Below are 20,904 nucleotides of genomic sequence, written 5' to 3'. Positions count from 1 at the left end.
AGAGAAACAGATGTCACAGAAATAATTATGTGACTCCATCAAACCACCCATCCCTCTACCTCTTCACAGAATAACACTTCAGTCATCCCAAGCAAAAAAAGAATCCAGAAAGAGACTTGTTTGAAGATCTTATTTCTCTTTCTTTCTTTCTTTCTTTGAAAGAGAGAGTGGGAGCACAGAAGTGGGAGAGAGGGGCAGAGGCGGAGGGAAAAGCAGGCTCCCTGTTGAATAGGGAGCCTGTTGCAGGACTGGAATCATGACCTGAGCCCAAGGCAGATGCTTAACCACTCACTAAGCCACCAGGGCACCCCCAGAAAGGACATTTAAATCACCCCTCTGTTTCCCTGTGCCTTCACCCCAGGCTCTGATACTTTTCACAGCTGAGAAGTACTTCGCCATACCTTCAGATGCCTTCATTTCAGCCCTGAAATGTCCAGCTTGCTCCAGCAAGCCCAAATATGTTTTCCTGTTTGTGCCTTTAATGTCCGGAGCACAGGAGTACGTTAGCATTGTTCAGGGCACAGCAGAGGTCCCCAGCTGCAAACTTCTACTTCTCTTTCCCCTGTCAGTTCTTGCTGTTGAAAAACCTACAGGTAGACATTCACTTCTTTTTCCTCTGCACTCTTGGTACCTGCAACTCAGAGGCTGTCCAGCACGTTCAGGCTCGCACCTCTTCTATTTACGCACTCGTCCTGTTTACACAAGTGCGACACCACCACCACCACCACCAGATTGTAAGTTCCTTGGCTTTCTATCATTCCCAGCACCACACAAGGTAACTTAAATGTAGTAGGCTCAGTGAATGCTTGTTGAATTGGCTCCAGTGGTGACAAACTTGAGAGATATGCATGAATTCTAGATATGGGATTTTATGTCCATGTGGGATGGTTACCTGTCTACCCTAAGGAATGGCTTCCCTAGAAAATGGCAGACATCTCCGCAGTGGTGGCACTGACTCTGTTTGAAGACCCGTATGGGTGTTACAATACATGACATGGGGTGAGGCTTACGGTGATATGGTATATGTTGACAAACTGAACTCCAATAAAAAAAAGTAACCATCACATGTATGTATTCCCTTGATTGTCCTTGTTGGGCTGGTCATTTCCTCTGATGTTAGTTATTCGAGAGTCTGTTTCATGACTTTTTGCAATATATTTATTATTTATTTAATATTTTTATTTCTTTTTTTAAAAAATATTTTATTTATTTAACAGAGAGAGAGAGAGAGAGAGAGAGAGAGAGAAAGAGAGAGCAAGTGAGCGCACAAGCAGGGGGAGCAGCAGAGAGAGAGGCAGGCTCCGGCCTAAGCAGGGATCCCTAATCCTGGCTGGATCCCAGGACCCTGAGATCATGACCTAAGCTGAAGCCAGATACTGAAAGGACTGAGCCTCCCAGGTGCCCCTAATACTTTCTTTAAATCACTGATAACTGCTAACTTCACAACATGTTTGGAGCTAGAGAACATAATGCTAGGTGAAATAAGTCAGAGAAAGAGAAATACCATATGATTCCACTCATGCGTGGAATTTAGGAAATAAACAAGCAAAGGGGGGAAAAAAAATAAGAGACAGAAAGACCAAACAAGAAAGGACTCAATGTAGAAACACACTGATGGTCACCAGAGGGGAGGTAATGGGGTGCATAGATGTGGGGATTCAGGAGGGCGCTTGCTGTGGGGAGCACTGGGCGATGTATCACTATACCGTACACCTAAAACTAACATAACACTGTGTGTTGACTAACTGGAATTAAGATACCAACTTAAAAAAGATAAAGCTAGTAGTAAGCGGGACTGTTTAATTGCTAGGGGTTGATGTACCCATTTACTAGCTTAGCCCTGGATTTTTTCGTCTTTAATACCCTACAAATAAAACCAGATTTTATACATGGACACACAAAGAACTTACTCTTATACTTGGATGATATTTAAGATACATGGGCTTTGTTGCAGCAGGTGTAGTTTTTGTCTAGCACGCGCAAGAATAAGTAAGTCACACCCTGTTGGAGGTGTAGGAAGCACCTCCACGCGTCGCGCATCCTCCGCTTGGGAAACCAAGAAGCCCGGCCGCGGGGGGGCTGAGGAGGCAGCGGCCACCAGGGGGCGCCGCCGCCCGCCGGCCGGAAGCCCTGGCTGCTCGGGGTCGGAGCGGAGGCGGCCCGCGGCGGCGCGGGAGACCCCGGGCGTCAGTCGCCGAGCGGTGCCGAGCGCTCCCGCGTGCCCCCAGCCGCTCCCCCACCCGGGAGGTAAGGGCGGGGCGGCGGGGCGGCGGGGCGGCGGGGCGGCGGGGCGGCGGGGCGGCGGGGCGGCGGGGCGGCGGGGCTGGCCGGGGCGGCGGGGACGGCAGGACGAGCCGCGCACGTTGGAGGCGTCCTTCAAGCTCGTGCACACGCCCGTCCTGACGTCTTTTACTGATACTTTAGTGTGAATGTTTTTGCTGCTTTACTTAAACGGCAACATTTGGTCTTTTGCTTTGAAAACCTCTATTTGTAAAGGAAACTTACTTCATCTATAAGATGGTGACAACGGCACCAGCAAAGGGCCCAATGAAATAGTGCGCAGCGCTTCGGGCGGCACGTGGTGCTCCTGCTGCTGTTACTGCCGTAGTGCTGGGGGGGCCTGGGCCCTTCGGAGGCGGCTCCGACCCTCCCAGGAGTTTCTGGAAGCCCGACTCGCAGGCCAGCCCCTTCCTGCGGTGTGTCCCGGGCCGGCGGTCCTCGCCGCCCTGCGGAGGTGTTGGGCAGCGCCACTCCAGGGAAAGGTCCTTTCACTGTGATTGCTTAGGCGGCAGCTAAATAGAGCTGCCAGCAGATGGCCCCAGAGCCCCGCGGGCGTGTTTGCCCTTTGAGTCCTGTAATGTCACCAGGGCTTCTGCGGCCCGCAGGATGGTACAGGTATGGGGGAAGGGGTGTAGGCACGCATGCAGCTGTGGGCAGGAGCCCTGGCCTCACGGAGAATACAAATGATTTATTATCCTGCTCTTTTTCTTTCACAAGATTTTGGTGTCTATTAGTGGACTCACGCATGTAATTCATTCGATAAACATTTATTGGATGCCTACTTTGTTCCAGACCTGTTCAAAGACGCGATGTACATCAGTGAACTAGAACAAAGATCCTTGACCTCACAGAGCTTACAATCTAGCAGGCAGCAATAAAGATAATAAGTAAAGAAGTTATATAGTTTGTTAGAAGTGTCATGAAAAAGAAGAGTGTGAACTTGAGTGTATGGGGATGGGGTTGCTGGGATGGGCAGTTTGCAGTATTGAAGAGGGTAGGCTAAGAGCAACATTTGAGCAAAGATTCAGAAGAAATGAACTTAGCTACGCAGAGATCTGGGGGAGGGGTGTTCTAGAGACTATGAAAAATTTGCAGCAGTTACACTATGTACCCTTTTATAGATAAGGTAGCAAGGCTCAGAGAACTGAAATGACTTCTTTAAGGTCTTAATTGGGGCTCCTGGCAAGTTGGTGTTCCTTACAGCCTCATTCCTAGCTCCGTGTTTATGTGTCAGATGACATTACTACTGTGTTTGCCAAGGTGATGGTGCCTTTTTGTAAAGCTGCACCATAACACAGCCTGCTTAGGTGATGACTCAGGTCAGCTTGCATATTTCCACCCATTGGGTAATACCAGAACTGCCTGTGATCTTTCTTTTTAATACAATCAGTAAATATTTATTTTGTTGTGTGCTGTAGAGGCTAGAATTGAGGCATGGCCCCTCCAACTAAGGGACCAATGATCTATCTATAAACATTTTTGGTCTTCATTTCCTCTCTTTCATCTGCTTTCCCTATTTACCCCCAAACAAGTCCACTGATGATCTCCACTTACATCTTGGAATTGGAATTAGGTCTCAAACGTATTCACCCATGCCCAGACTCTACCCAGATTCCTTTTGCTGCTGGCTGATACACGGTGCCCCTCCTGGGTTAACTCTAGTCATGGTTCTGCATTTCCTCCACAGTGTGTTGGACCAGTCTGTGAGACCGGGCTTATGCTTTGGCCTCTACTCCTAGCTTTGATTGGATGCCCTACTTTGACCCTTACTTAATTCTCCTCTACAACTGTGTCTTCGCAGTTGTTGAGATGTGTCCACTTGACTGGAGACTGTGTCCTCTTCCTTGGAAACTGTTCTCCTTGGGCATTCTGCTTGGTCCCCTTGAACTGCTCTCTGAGCCTGAATCACTCTCTCAGCCTCCAGCGCTGGGAGCTCAGGACGTGTGCTGTGTCTCTTTCCTGCCCATTTGCCAGGAGATTGTGATCCCTGGTGTTAAAGTCCTGGGTTATGGTGCTTGTGGGGCAGCAGTCAAGGACAGAAGGCTCCATGTAGGTAATTAATTGAGAACTAGTAGTTTGGAGGACAGGGGAGCTTGGTAAGCCTGTGGTGGATAAGAATGAGGAAGCCTGGGGTTGAGAATTACAAGGTATAGGGGAGAGACCCACCAGGGTGTGGGGGGGGGTGGCTGGGGTGTTGTGGGACAATGAGAGATGAGCCAGAGTAGAATTGAGAGAGGGTGTGTTTGGGAGTGCTGTGGGAAGATGGTAGATAGGCAGGGCGGTGCTAGCACAGGGCTTGGAGCACCAGGTCAAGAGGGTTGCATCACAGCATCACAAACTATTCTTAAATACAGAAGTTCCCGGGAAGCTGGCATGAGGGCCGTAAGGACAACATGTCATTAGGACCTATGTATCCATCTGCTTATCTTCAAGCATCTCCAATTTACTAGGTTCTTGAATGCTCCATATGAAAGAGGTTCTTTTGGTTATTTTGTCACCATGCCCTGTTTCTTATTGCTTGCTTGTTTATTTTCAGTCTCATTCTAGCATGTCCTCTAATAAATGCTGCTAGACGGTAAGGACCCTGTCTGGTTTCCTTTCGTACCCCCAGAATGCAGTACAGTATCAGCTACTAAAGGCTCTAGAAATAATTGCTGATGGAATGAACACTGTAAGTATCTGTTTCTCAAATCTTGCTCTGTCTCCTTCTGGACGCTTGAATTCTGTTGGTGCTAACACCAGCTGTCTGGTCTGCACAGTTGGGAGCCTTCATGCAGACATGACTACAGAATCTGACTGCTCCTGAGCTTAACATGGGCCGTGGTCCCACTGAGACCTTGTTTTTACTCCGTTATGACAAGATAACAAGGCACTCTGTTGCCTTTTAGATGTGAAGGCTAAAAGTATCAAATGTTTACATCGAGGGAAAAGGAGTTAGGATTCATAAGGAAGCAGGGCCAGTGGCAAACTGTAAATTACATATATTTAACCATGATATTGACTATTCTGATCTCTACAAGGGGCAGAATTACATAGTGGTTTAATAATAGTTTTGGCTTATGTTAGATTGCGTGGGCTCAGATCTTGCTTCTGCCACTTACTGCTAGCTTCGTGTCTTTGGAAAAGCTGCTTAACCTCTCTGTAGTTCTGTTTTTCATCTGCAAAATACGAGTAAGAATAGTACCTCACAGAATTATTGTGATTAAATTCTTAGCACATAGTAAATGTTCTAAAAGGGATAGGTGTTATTAACTATTAATATTCACTTGGCATTTGAGATAACATACATCCTATAACCATTTTGAGCTGCTGATCTGAAACAGGCAGCCACATTTCAAAAGGGAATGAACTTTGAAAGATGTGACCGAGGGTCTGCTAGTGAAGGGAGGTTGGAATTTGTTGAGGGAGGACTGAGTTTCTTCCGGGGAGGTAGTGGCCAGGGAGAGGTCCCAGGCCTGGATGGGATCACTTTGGGCAGAATGCACATATGAATTCCCCAGCACAATGAAGGAAATGTTACCACTTAGCTTTCTATATGCCAGGCTGTGCAGAAATCTAAAAGAACTCTGCTTCTACTCTGTTTTTGCCTTGTAGGGGGAGAAGGCAGACATGTCTAAAGCCAGGCCAGTTATGACCTTGGTGGTTGGTGCCTTGTCAAAGCTCTCCTGAGTGTTCCCATCTTCTCCTTCCTCACTATGGCTCTCTCCCTGATAAGTGAACATAATGGGATGTTTCACTCTAAGAGTCGTGTTGGTGCCAAGGTGGGATGGGAGGGTTGGAGATTTTATCAAACTGGTTACCCATAAACCTTTCTTTTTCACCCCTGGGTTCCTTTGCCCCCACCATTTCAGGTACTCAAATATTGTCATCATCTCCTCTGACGAACAGAGCAATGGTGAATTTGATAACCAGTTATTTTATACTTTATTTATTTATTTTTCTTTAAAGGTTTTATTTATCCATTCATGAGAGACACACACATAGAGAGAGAGGCAGAGACACAGGCAGAGGGAGAAACAGGCTCCATGCAGGGAGCCCGACACGAGACTCAATCCCGGGACTCCAGGATCAGGCCCTGGGCCCAAGGCAGGCGCTAAACTGCTGAGCCACCTGGGCTGCCCTATTTTATACTTTGAAGTGATTTTCTTTTGCTGAATTTTGAGATACTTAGAGATGAAACATTTTAGAGGTACAGAGACAACTGTGGCAAATGTGTGCAGTATTGATGAGGTCTCTCCCAGGCCCTCTGGGCTTCCCGCAGGTGTTCTCTGGGGCCCCCTCAGTTCAAACTGAGGGACCTGAGGGTGCAGACATCAGCATTCTTCTCTTCTAAATATGCAGGTGTGAGACGCAGACGTTTCTGAGAAGATGCTATGAGACAGAAGAAATATTTTTCTACTCCACCTCCATCCAGAATAGAAAAAAAGATTGCCTGAACATAGATGGAGGGGAGTTTGGAGAAGAGAAGAGCAGGATATAGCGTGTGAGGCTCAGGTCTTCTTCCCTTGCCCCAGGCTGAGTGTGATGGATGGTGATTTTTTTTTTTTTTCAGAAAGGGATTGATGTGTTTTCTGAATAAGGCCTTGATCAGTGTGGCCAGCTCTCTTTATACACATTCTATACTGCCCATAAATAAAGGAGTCTCTGTAAATGAATATATCCCGTATCAGTGAAGAGTCCACTCTCTAAATATGGGCATGCCAGAGCTGAGAGGACACGTGCCTTCTTGTCTTAGCATTCCCACCGTGCTCGTGAACCCTGTACAGAGGTGCTCTGGTTCTGTGGAGTAGAAGGTGGGTCTTGGCATGAGTGCTGGAGGAACTCAGCCCCTAAGTTTGCCTTAGCCTGAAAATGGCCTGAGAGGGCATTGGTGGGTGTCCAGTGAGCCCTGCCCCCTTCCTGGGCTCTTGCCTGTCTTCTTTTCCTCACTCTGGTCCAGTCACTTTTCTGATTCTATCTTTAAGAGGATGTAAGTCTCCTATATTGGTTCATCCCTGTCATGTGGGTCCACCCTGGACTCCTAACCTTCAAGTCTTTTTGGGTGGGCCCCTGTCTCTATTCATTCTTTGATATGTCTGCAGAGCTGTTGACGGAATCACAGTCAGTCACCTCTTCACCTACAGTGTTCTGGAATCCCTCTACCTGCTCCCTCAGATCCTTTCACTCATTCGATGCTGACTTGATTTCCTGACTGTTTTGCTGATGTCTGGCCTGGTTTTTGTGGTAATTTCCTTCAGCATTTCCTCCCCCTTGGAGTGCTTTTCAATACACGGCATCCCCAGTTGTTTGCTTATTTGTTTGCCAGGAAAACCTACCATTGCTCATTGATTGAACCCATGGTCTTGGATCATGGAATTATACCATTAGAATTTCAGTGGGATATTTGAGGTAACTATCTCTTCACCTAACTGAAACCAGGCTTTTCCTGAATGACACCGCTTTTCAGCGATTCCTGTGCAGGGCCCTCCTTCTCCCTCCACTATGTGTGGCCTGGAGATGGGCCGAGCATGCTTTCTGCTCACTTCTTTCAACAACCACTCCTCCACTGATGCACATACACTCCACCCTCTTACCTTCCTCATTTTTGGTTCAAGTAATCTCCTTGCCCTATAACCATATTCAATGAGAACTTTGGCACCTGTCTCTTTCCACCCTGGCTTTTGTCATCATTCTGGAAAACTTCAATAACCATGTTGATGACACATTGGATTCTTTGTTTCTTATACCCCATTGATTCCCACCTCCACTCTGTGTCAGCCACCCACTCAAATGCCCATACCCCAGACCTTGCTGCCACCCATGATCGTTCCACCTCTGAAGCCATGAATCCTGAAATTCCAATTATTATTGTTATTATGTTTAAGTAGGCTCCATGTCCAGTGTGGAGTCCAACACAGGGCTTGAACTTACAACCCTAAGATCAAGACCTGAGCTGAGACCAAGAATTGTATGCTTAACTGACCGAGCCACTCAGGCACCCCATCAAATTTAAATTATTGATCTCACAGCATGGCTTTCTAACTCTGTGACTCCCAGGTTCCCACTAAGTCCATTCTTAAAAAATACTCTGTATTTTTGAGTAATTGCATGCCTCCCTCCCAGAATTAATACTAATATACATTCTGTCATATTTGCTTCAAGTCTTATTCAAGTGAATAAAACATTAAAGGTACCTTTATATCTCTCTCCTGTGTTCTTCCCCCAGGTTCTAATATCCCCTCCTCATCAAAAGCAGCCACCATTGGGATACCTGGGTGGCTCAGCGGTTTAGCACTTGCCTTCAGCCCAGGGCATGATCCTGGAGTCCCAGGATCCAGTCCTACATCGGGCTCCCTGCGTGGAGCCTGCTTCTCCCGTTGCCTGTGTCTCTGCCTCTCTCTCTCTCTCTCTGTCTCTCATGAATAAATAAATAAAATCTTAAAAAAACCGAAAACCCCAAAGCAGCCATCATCATGAATTAGCCATCATCATGAATTTGGTGAATGTGTGTTTGTGTGTTTGTGTGTGTGTGTGTGTGTGTGTGTGTGTGTGTGTGTAACATGTAGTATTGTTTTTTGTTCCTGTACATAATTTGCAACTTGATTTTCAATCAGTGTTATGTTTGAAAATCTACATGTATAAAACAAATAGTCCAATCCTTCTAAGTACTCCTTAGTGTCCCAATGTAAGAATATAGTGCAGTTTATGGATCCACTTTCCAAGTTCACTACAAGGAGTGCTGCATTAGACAGCCTTGTAAACATCTTCCCACACAGATCAATACAGCTGTGTGGCTAAGGTGGGCCTACAGCTAGGCTGTATGGCACTGTTGTGTGCATTAGAGAGACTTCCTCTTTGCATGAACCTAGTTCTCTGAACACACAGCTTGGCACGTGGAAGGTCCTGGGCCAAGAGGAAAGTTCTGAGGTGGGTGCAGCTTTGTGCTCAAGATGCATTAATTGTTACATGGATGTGGATTGAGTTTCTTGGACTTACTCCCTGTGGGCACCTCTGGACAGGGGATAGACCTCATAGCCATGTTTTGTGACTTAGTTAAGACAAAACAAAACTTCATAGTCACACTGCGTGGGTTTAGATGCTAGCTATTTTGATGGTAGCAGACTTTAAAACCTGTGCCTCACTGTGCTCATCAGTAAAATGTGAATATGGAGTTCTCTCTGCCAAGGGCTTTTGTTGGCAATCAAGATGGTTATATATAGCAAGAGGTGGGGCAAGATGGCAGACGAGTAGGGTCCCCAAGTCACCTGTCCCCACCAAACTACCTAGATAACCTTCAAATCATCCTGAAAACCTACAAATTCGGCCTGAGATTTAAAGAGAGACCAGCTGGAACGCTACAGTGAGAAGAGTTCACCCTTCTATCAAGGTAGGAAGATGGGGGGGGGGGGAGAAATAAAGAAACAAAAGACATCCAAGGGGGAGGGGCCCCGCGAGGAGCCGGGCTGAGGCCGGGGCGAGTGTCCCCAGGACAGGAGAGCCCCGTCCCGGAGGAGCAGGAGCTGCACCAACCTTCCCGGGCGGAAAGGGGCTCGCAGGGAGGTGGTGCAGGACCCAGGAGGGCGGGGATGCCCTCGGGCTCCCTGGGACACTAACAGGCACCTGCGCCCTGGGGAGAGCGCCACACCCCGAGGCTGAGCTGCAGCGCGCGCTTGGCTGGACCCGGGAGCAGCTAGGAAGCAGCTCTGGCGGCGGCTCCACGCGGAGGGGGCTGCGAGGCCCGGGAGCAGCTTGGGGACGGCTTGGGCCAAGAGGCTCCGCGCAGAGGGAGCTGCGTGGCCGGGAGAGCGATTCCAGCAGCGCAGGCCCGGAAGCACAGGGCGCCGGGGACACAGCCCAAGGTCCGGTGCTCCCGGGAAAGGCAGAGGCCAGGAGGGCCCAGGACAGCAAGGACGCTCCTGCCCCGAGCTGAGCAGATCAGCGGCCCCACCCCCGGAGCATCCAGACCCTGCAGACTGAGAGCTCCGTAGCAGGAGCTAAATCCAGGGCTCCAGAGCTGGCTGCCGCCCCTGTTGTTGTTCCTCCTGGGGCCTCACAGGATAAACAGGGACTGAATAGATATCATGATGACACTCAACTCATATCTTTCAATAGTTTCAACTTTGAACGTGAATGGGCTTAATGACCCCATCAAAAGATGCAGGGTGTCAGACTGGATAAAAAAGCAGGACCCATCTATTTGCTGTCTACAAGAGACTCATTTTAGATATAAGGACACCTACAGCATGAAAATAAAAGGTTGGAGAACCATTTACTATTCAAATGGTCCTCAAAAGAAAGCAGGGGTAGCCATCCTTATATCAGATAAACTAAAATTTACCCCAAAGACTGTAGTGAGAGATGAAGAGGGACACTATATCATACTTAAAGGATCTATCCAACAGGAGGACTTAACAATCATCAATATATATGCCCCGAATGTGGGAGCTGCCAAATATATCAATTAATAACCAAAGTTAAGACATAGTTAGATAATAATACACTTATACTTGGTGACTTCAATCTAGTGCTTTCTACACTCGATATGTCTTGTAAGCACAACATCTTCAAAGAAACAAGAGCTTTAAATGATACACTGGACCAGATGGATTTCACAGATATCTACAGAACTTTACATCCAAACGCAACTGAATACACATTCTTCTCAAGTGCGCATGGAACTTTCTCCAGAATAGACCACATACTGGGTCACAAATCGGGTCTGAACTGACACCAAAAGATTGGGATCATCCCCTGCATATTCTCAGACCATAATGCCTTGAAATTAGAACTAAATCACAACAAGAAGTTTGGAAGGACCTCAAACACGTGGAGGTTAAGGACCATCCTGCTAAAAGATGAAAGGGTCACCCAGGAAATTAAGGAAGAATTAAAAATATTCATGGAAACTAATGAGAATGAAGATACAACCGTTCAAAATCTTTGGGATGCAGCAAAAGCAGTCCTGAGGGGGAAATACATCCCAATACAAGCATCCCTCCAAACAGTGGAGAACTCAAATACAAAAGCTAACCTTACACCTAAAGGAGCTAGAGAGAAAACAGCAAATAGATCCTACATCCAACAGAAGAGAGTTCATAAGATTCGAGCAGAACTCAATGAAATAGAGACCAGAACTGTGGAACAGATCAATAAAACCAGGAGTTGGTTCTTTGAAAGAATTAATAAGATAGATAAACCATTGGCCAGCCTTATTAAAAAGAAGAGAGAGAAGACTCAAATTACTAAAATCATGAATGAGAAAGGAGAGATCACTACCAACACCAAGGAAATACAACCGATTTTAAAAACATATTATGAACAGCTATACGCCAATAAATTAGGCAATCTAGAAGAAATGGACGCATTCCTGGAAAGCCACAAACTACCAAAACTGGAACTGGAAGAAATAGAAAACCTGAACAGGCCAATAACCAGGGAGGAAATTGAAGCAGTCATCAAAAATCTCCAGGGCCAGATGGCTTCCCAGGGGAGTTCTATCAATCGTTTAAAGAAGAAACCATACCTATTCTACTAAAGCTGTTCGGAAAGATAGAAAGAAATGGAGTGCTCCCAAACTCGTTTTATGAGGCCAGCAGCACCTTAATTCCAAAACCAGACAAAGACCCCACCAAAAAGGAGAATTATAGACCAATATCCCTGATGAACATGGATGCAAAAATTCTCAACAAGATACTAGCCAATACGATACAACAATACATTAAGAAGATTATTTACCATGACCAAGTAGGATTTATCCCTGTGATGCAAGGCTGGTTCAACACTCATAAAACAATCAATGTAATTCATCATATCAGCAAGAGAAAAACCAAGAACCATATGATCCTCTCAATAGATGCAGAGAAAGCATTTGACAAAATACAGCATCCATTCCTGATCAAAACTCTTCAGAGTGTTGGGATAGAGGGAACATTCCTCAACATCTTAAAAGCCATCAACGAAAAGCCCACAGCAAATATCATTCTCAATGGGGAAGCACTGGGAGCCTTTCCCCTAAGATCAGGAACAAGACAGGGATGTCCACTCTCACCACTGCTATTCAACATAGTACTGGAAGTCCTAGCCTCAGCAATCAGACAACAAAAAGACATTAAAGGCATTCAAATTGGCAAAGAAGTCAAACTCTCCCTCTTGCCGATGACGTGATACTGTACATAGAAAACCCAAAAGACTCCACCCCACGATTGCTAGAACTCATACAGCAATTTGGCAGTGTGGCAGGATACAAAATCAATGCCCAGAAGTCAGTGGCATTGCTATACACTAACAATGAGACTGAAGAAAGAGAAATTAAGGAGTCAGTCCCATTTACAATTGCACCCAAAAGCATAAGATACCTAGGAATAAACCTAACCAATAAGGTAAAGGATCTATACCCCAAAACTATAGAACACTTCTGAAAGAAATTGAGGAAGACACAAAGAGATGGAAAAATATTCCATGCTCACGGATTGGCCGAATTAATATTGTGAAAATGTCAATGTTACCCAGGGAAATTTACACGTTTAATGCAATCCCTATCAAAATACCATGGACTTTCTTCAGAGAGTTAGAACAAATTATTTTAAGATTTGTGTGGAGCCAGGGGAATTTTAAAAAAGAAAACCATAGCTGGGGGCATCACAATGCCAGATTTCAGGTTGTATTACAAAGCTGTGGTCATCAAGACAGTGTGGTACTGGCACAAAAACAGACACATAGATCAATGGAACAGAATAGAGAATCCAGAAGTGGACCCTGACCTTTATGTTCAACTAATATTCGATAAAGGAGGAAAGACTATCCACTGGAAGAAAGACAGTCTCTTCAATAAATGGTGCTGGGAAAATTGGACATCCACATGCAGAAGAATGAAACTGGACCACTCTCTTTCACCATACACAAAGATAAACTCAAATGGATGAAAGATCTAAATGTGAGACAAGATTCCATCAAAATCCTAGAGGAGAACACAGGCAACACCCTTTTTGAACTCGGCCACAGTAACTTCTTGCAAGATACATACAGGAAGGCAAAAGAAACAAAAGCAAAAATGAACTATTGGGACTTCATCAAGATAAGAAGCTTTTGCACAGCAAAGGATACAGTCAACAAAACTAAAAGACAACCTACAGAATGAGAGGAGATATTTGCAAATGACCTGTCAGATAAAGGGCTAGTTTCCAAGATCTATAAAGAACTTATTAAACTCAACACCAAAGAAACAAACAATTCCATCATGAAATGGGCAAAAGACATGAACAGAAATCTCACAGAGGAAGATATAGACATTAGCAACACACACATGAGGAAATGCTCTGCATCACTGGCCATCAGGGAAATACAAATAAAAACCACAATGAGATACCACCTCACCACCTCACACCAGTGAGAATGGGGAAAATTAACAAGGTAGGAAACCACAAATGTTGGGGAGGATGTGGAGAAAGGGGAACCCTCTTGCACTGTTGGTGGGAATGTGAACTGGTGCAGCCACTCTGGAAAACTGTGTGGAGGTTCCTCAAAGAGTTAAAAATAGATCTGCCCTACGACCCAGCAGTTCCACTGCTGGGGATTTATTCCAAAGGTATAGATGCATTGAAATGCCGGGACACCTGCGCCCCGATGTTTCTAGCAGCAATGTCCACAATAGCCAAACTGTGGAAGGAGTCTCGGTGTCCACGGAAAGATGAATGGATAAAAAGATGTGGTCTATGTATACAATGGAATATTCCTCAGCCATTAGAAATGACAAATACCCACCATTTGATTCAATGTGGATGGAACTGGAGGGTATTATGCTGAGTGAAATGAGTCAATCGGAGAAGGACAGTGTATTTTCTCATTCATTTGGGAAATATAAATAATAGTGAAAGGGAATAGAAGGGAAGGGAGAAGAAATGGGTAGGAAATATCAGAAAGGGAGACATAACATAAAGACTCCTAACTGTGGGAAATGAACTAGGGGTACTGGAAGGGGAGGAGGGTGGGGGGTGGGGTTGAATGTGTGACAGGCACTGAGGGGCCACTTGACGGGATGAGCACTGGGTGTTATTCTGTAAGTTTGCAAATTGAATGCCAATAAAAATAAATTTATTATTAGAAAAGTAAAAAAAATAAAGGAAAATTCATATCCAGTCTGGATTCCATAATCATGCTTTTGAAACTGGACCTCAGTTATGTTATAGGGAATTGGGATTGTTCTGAGCAATGGGAAAGCGTCATAAAGAGGAGCAAGGCAAGTCACCCAGGCTGCTCCCCCAAGTGGCCAGAAGGAAAGGCTTGGATTAAAGGTGCAATAAGAGCGAGCTCTTTCTGCCAGGCATGTGGACTCTCCTAGATGGGGCCTTCATGTCCCTTGAGAGATGTCTCATATAGCAGTGCTTAGTGATCTGAGCTCATTTTCTTCCTCTCCCTTCCTTCCAGCCCCCATCTCCCATGCACACACTCCTTCAGCCAGCAGTCTGATACATTTATTATTAACAGCTGCTTCTTGGCTGTTACTTGCTGTCTTCTCTCTGCTAATTCTCCCACATTATGCTTTTCTCATTTTCTTCAATTGTGCTGCCAAAAGTGTCCCTATATTCTTAATTCTTTCTTAGAATACTCCCTGAATTCTCTTGTTCTACTAGAACTCTGGATTTACTGTCGTCTGTGAAGTGGAGCTTATTTGCTCCTGGTGGGGTCCGTGTGGGCTAGTGGGTGGATGAGCCTAGCTTCTCCTGGTGGTCTGTGTGGGCTAGTGGTTGGATTGTGAACAAGTCTGGAGCCAGTCACACCTGAATTTGTATCTGAGCTACACCACGTTTAGGACTGTGTGTCCTTGGCCTCATGACAACTTCTAAAAATCTGTTTGTACACCTTGTTTAAGGATCTCTGCTCCAGAGAGTTGTGAGGTAACAAAAAGGGCTAAGTAACCTCACATTGATACATAGCTTCTAGTAGATTCCATATCGTTATTTACCTTTCCTGAAAAGCTGCTGCTACTAGCAAGTGCCATCCTTAGGACAGTAATTGGAAAGTAGAGGAAAATGTGGCTGTAACTTCATCCCTCTCTCCATACACATAAAATTTGGCCTCAGGAGAGGCCCTGTATAGGTGTCCTTCCCTTTCTCCCATACCTGTACCCCTCACTAAGGATTGTTAAGTGTCCTTGAACCCTTCACTTTTCTTTGCACCTGCACTGTCAATTCCAAACCCATGGTTAACTTCATTTTCATAGTTATGTCTTTGCTTATTTTTACCTCCTTTTTGTCTCAAGAGTGTAAGGTACCCTGTTCTTTTCAAGGCTGATTTCTCTGTATCTGCTCTTATCATTTCTTTTTGATCCTTGAGCCAGCAGTGGAATCTCCCTTTCTCTGGTACCAACTGTCTCACTCACAATCTCCTTCCTCTTAGCTTACCAATATTATTCACCAATTGAGTAAATTTTTATTTGGTGTCTTGTATATTTCCAGCATGTAATTTAATTTCTTTTTTTAATAATAAATTTATTTTTTATTGGTGTTCAATTTGCCAACATACAGAATAACACCCAGCGCTCATCCCGTCAAGTGCCCCCCTCAGTGCCCGTCACCCATTTCCTTTTTTGTAAAGGCTGCTTCTTTCCTCCTGTCTACTTTTATCCTCTTTACTACTGAATTTTTTGAAGGAATCTTTCCTTTGCATATTGATTTTTAATAATGCTTACAACCACAATAACAACAAATAGTAATAAGGATAGTCACTAAAATTTATTGGTTGATTACTGTAGACCAGACACTTTTCTAAGTGCTTTATATATTGACTGTGTAGCTGATACTCCACATATCAGTTTAAAAATATGTATATTAGGCTCTGATTCTGGACTATTTATTCAGTTATATTGATCTGCACTGTGTACTCTTCTAATACTCTATGGTATTGTTTATTATAACTTTATTAACTACATTTAATGTTCACGCTCATTACTTATTGGAATGCTCATTTTGGCCTCTGGAACACCCCTTTTTTGTGCTTGTCTTCCTATTTTGATTCATCTTTACTGATGATCTTCACTGGATTTTCTGCTTACCTTAACTCCATCTAAAGCCCCTTAGAACTTGCCTCCAAATTGCTTTTCCAGCCACAGTTCCCAATCCTCTTTCTTTGCCCTACATGATTCAGCCAAAGACACCTTCTCTTTGGTCCTGAAACACATATTTCTTCCATGTCTTTGCATACAACATCCCCTGTTTTGCTGTGAAATCTGGTCAAGTCACACAGCAGATTGTCCCGGCTATGTGCCTCAGAGTACCTGCTGATTTAGGATCTTCAACATCTGGAATGCTCAGACTTTGTAGATAAGGACCATGCAGCAGCTGGGAGGGCTGCTTAGGGATCTTTCACCTCTGGGGTAGAGCACACCGGGTGGGGGAGTTAGAAAGCACAGGAATAGGTAGTGGGGCAAGGTGGAAATAGGGAATTCTGGCTGTTGGGGGCAGTGGATATAGGATCTTCATCTTTTAAAATGTGCAAGACTGTGGGTGATTGTTTTTAATTAGTTTATAGTGAACTTCAAATGAGGCATGCTTAATACTAGGTCAGAAATGCCACCCTCTGGAATTAAAGCTAATGAGGACCATTAAATGTGATGAGTTAAATGTGAGGGTGAGTTCTCTGCACCAGGGAGCCTCCCTTGGAAATTGTTCTTAAGTGTGTTGCTAATGAGCGAGGGTGTTTTTCAAGTGTCCCTCAAGGACATTAAGTATCCTTGCATTGAGGGTGGGAAAAGGGGAGTCAAGAGGATGAAAATCAGTTAATGTGTCTCCAGCAGTGCCCAGAAGAGGGTGCTGCCCTAGTTTTAGATGTTTGATTGTACAGTTGCCCCTTGAACAACATGGGTTTGAACTGCACAGCTCTAATTACATATGGATTTTTTTTGATAAATGTAGCATAGTACTGTAAATGTATTTTCTTAACATTTTCTCTAGCTTTATTGTAAGAATATGATATTTTATACATATAACATACAAAATAGGTGTTATTTGAATGTTTATGTTATTGGTAAGACTTGTTGTCAAAGGTACAAACTGTTAATAATTAAGTTTTTGGAGGATTCAAAAGTTATATGCAGATTTTCAGCTGTGCATGGAGGGGAGAGGTCAGCATGCCTAACCTGCGTGTTCAAGGGTTAACTCTAGTTGTGTAAAGAGAAATATTACTAGAGTAGAAGACCTTCCTGGTAGTAACCCATGTGTTTCAGTGTCAGACAGATCCGGTCTCAAACCTGGCTCTACTAAGGTAAGGAAGTCACTTGACCTTCCTGAGTCTTCTTTTCCTCTTCAATAAAATGAATATAAAACAACTCTAGTGCAAGGTTATGAGACTGAACTAGCAATAAAAAGTATATTAAATAATATATATAAAACACATAATATTTAATATTCCCAACTCACATCATACTCAATAAAGATGTTAGTTTCGTAGTCTTTCCCTTTTAGGACAAATTGTTAAAATTGTCAGGTTACCATAGCATGATAGAGCAACATTTTGAGAATAAGACTCTTTGCTCTAAAATTCCTTTAATAACTCTGATATCTCTTAAATGAATGTATCCAGTGGGAGAGAATACCCCATGGTAGACAACTGATTCCCAAGCATATATATTTTGTAGTTAGTAAATTAGATCTTAAGACTGATTACTGTGAATATGTCTCTTAGAATTTGGTTACATCTGAGTGTACAGAAAAAAAAATTGATTTTCTTCATCTTCAAAAGTGAGATCCAGACCTGGACAAGGTATTGAGACCCTATAAGATTCTGCCTAAAACAATGACCTTACTGCTTTCTACCTTTAGATTTTATAGTCAGGACAAAGAGAAGAGAAACACATGAAAAACTGGCTTAGCTATGCAACTAGAGCATTTATATGAAATTTCTTTGCTTTCTCTTACTAGAATAATTTTTTTACTCCAGAACTCTTGAAATTTAGAAGAAGCAAAGAGTAAGGTTGCTTGAAAAAGGGGTCAGGGGCTTGGTCATCATCCTTGTAGACTCAGATGGGATACAATCACATGGCAGAGTTGATTAGACTCAGGAAAGCTGTTTCTTTGTAACTAAGCTTACCAGGGGCTGAAATAGGAAAACTGAAATCCCAAGAGAGACTTCTGATTAGAAAGTCAGAAATACACTGCCAGAATTATTAGGTATCTATGCTAGTGAATGACTAGTGAATGCTTTTTCTTTTTGGGAAAATTATAGGAAGCTAAAATTTTCAAGGCTCCCTGGTGAGTTTCAAGTCAAACCAGATAGTTGATTGTGTGATTCAGATGATGAATATCATTAGGCACTGATGTACTGATACATATATTTCAACGACTGGGCAGGGCTCGGCCAGATAGTCTGTGACTAACTTGTCAGAGTACTTTCTCCCTTGAGCAGTCCTTGGTGGGCATTCTAACACAAATCTTTGTGTCTTCTTTTTTCTTGTGAAATAATTTGAGGTATATAAATAAGTGTAGGTGATAATATAATAAACATCTTTTTGCTTAATGGGTTGCCTGGGTGACTCAGTAGGTTAAGCAGCCGACTCTTGGTTTCAGCTCAGGTTGTGATCTTAGGGTCCTGGGATCCAGCCCCACATCAGGGCTCCACACTCAGCAGGGAGTCTACTTGTAGATTTTCCCTCTCCCTCTGCCCCTCCCCACATAGTGTGCTTTCTCTCTCTCTCAAATCAATCAATCAATCTTAAAAAAAAAAGTGACCTTGTTTATTCTTTTTTAGACCGAAGTTTATTTCTTTTCCTTTCTTTCCTTTTTTTCCCCATAATTTATTTATTTGACAGAGAGAGAGAGAAAGCACAAGCAGGGGGAGCAGCATAGGGGGATAGAAGAAGCAGACACCCCACTGAGCAGGGAGCCCCCAACAACGTAGGGCTTGATCCCTGGATCCTGAGATCATGACCTGAGCCAAAGGCAGTCTTTTAACCGACTGAGCCACCTAGGCACTTCCTTTCTTTCTTTTTTGTTTCAAATTTTTTTGAATTCTAGTTTGTTAACATACAGTATAATATTAGTAGAGTAGAATTCAGTGATTCATATAATACCTAGTACTCATCTTGATAAGCACCCTCCTCAATACCCAACATCGTTTTCCCCAGAGGTAACCACTCTTCTGAATTTGGTGTATAACATTTCCATAAGGATTTCTATTTTTACCAATTATGTATTAACTACAAATAATATATGGTATTATTATGTATGTTGTAAAGCTAAGTAAATGATATCACCCTACATATACACGTCTTACAACTATTTCACTCAATATTCTGTTTTGGGAGATTTTCCATATTGAGATAGATAGATAGGTAGATAATCAAGTAGAAGCAGGAAACTTTTCCTTTCTTCCCTTCTAGATTCTTTGGTTGCCCTAATAATTAAATTTACATAAGATAGGTAACAGGAGAAAAATTTAATTTTATGTGTATGGGAGCCCAATAAAACGATGAGACTCAAAAGCAGTCAGGCGTTTAAGGCTTGTGCACCACCCTGAGCTAGGGAGATGCAGGTCTGGGGCGTCAGCAAGGAGGAAGGCAGTTCATAGGAATATGAAGAGCAAATGGTTGCTACGCTATGCAGATAAGTCCTTCTGATATAAAAAGTGATCTCTGGTTATAGCTGTCTCCCTTGTACAGGTTTCCCATCTAAATTCTTTTGGGTAGTTAAAGTGGAGGGACAAAAAACTCTTCCTGAGCCTGCTAGGCCTTGATTGTCTTCAGCTCAAAATAATCCACACGCCAAAGTTTCATAGTTTGGGGTGTTGTATTCTGTCCTCTTCATGTACATGCCATCAATTTTGACTGCTGTATAGCGTTCTAATATATGGATATTTCTCTATCCTTCTGTTGAACTTTTAAGTTTGCAGCATTTTAATGACTCTTGTGTGGTCACCAAATTGCTTCTTAAGTGGTTACCAGTTTTGACCTTACTGCTCCATGTCATCCCCAACTCTGGATATTGTCAGAATTTAGTTTTTTCAAATCTGATGGTTATGAAATAATATTTCATTGTGTTTTAATTTTCTGTTCCCCTGAATATCATTTTAAAAATGGCACTTGGCTATTCAGATTTCTATTTTGGAGAATTTTCTGAGTGTTGCTGTTTTTTTCTAATTTGATATTTGTAAGTTTTGTACAATTTGGCTATTAGCCAGTTGTTCATAAGCATTCCAAAAGTCCATATATCCTAGTCTATGTCTTGTCGTTTTTATGTTTTAAGAGTACCTTTTGATTTATAGACATTTAGAATTTAATTGTAGTAAAACTCATGAAATTTTTAATGGTTTTTATATTTCTTGTTCAAGACTTCAATCTACTCTGAAATCATAAAAATATTTTCTTTAACATGTAAAAATGTTTGACATATCACATTTTAGGTCTTTAATTCACTTGGATTGATTTTGTGTAGACTGCAAAATGGAGGTATAATTTTTTTTTTCACACGGAAAACCAGTGATTGTGGCACTATTTATTTATTTATTTATTTATTATAATAAATTTGTTTTTTATTGGTGTTCAATTTGCCAACATACAGAATAACACCCAGTGCTCATCCCGTCAAGTGCCCCCCTCAGTGCCCATCACCCATTCACCCCCACCCTCCGCCCTCCTCCCCTTCCACCATTTGCTTC

At 43.4% G+C, this 20,904-nt stretch overlaps 1 long non-coding RNA gene across 1 annotated transcript; it reads left to right on the top strand.

The window, feature by feature from the left end:
- Nucleotides 1-2,114: 2,114 nt before the first annotated feature.
- LOC140599945 (uncharacterized) lies at nucleotides 2,115-8,701 on the top strand. The gene is made up of 3 exons (XR_012003026.1): nucleotides 2,115-2,247; nucleotides 4,817-4,951; nucleotides 8,486-8,701. It is a non-coding gene; the product is annotated as an uncharacterized lncRNA (long non-coding RNA).
- The last annotated feature ends 12,203 nt before the right edge of the window (nucleotides 8,702-20,904 follow it).

This window comes from Vulpes vulpes, chromosome 8 (assembly GCF_048418805.1).
Source record: "Vulpes vulpes isolate BD-2025 chromosome 8, VulVul3, whole genome shotgun sequence".
In the NCBI taxonomy this organism is placed as follows: domain Eukaryota; kingdom Metazoa; phylum Chordata; class Mammalia; order Carnivora; family Canidae; genus Vulpes; species Vulpes vulpes.
This window is presented reverse-complemented; position numbering and strand designations above follow the sequence as displayed.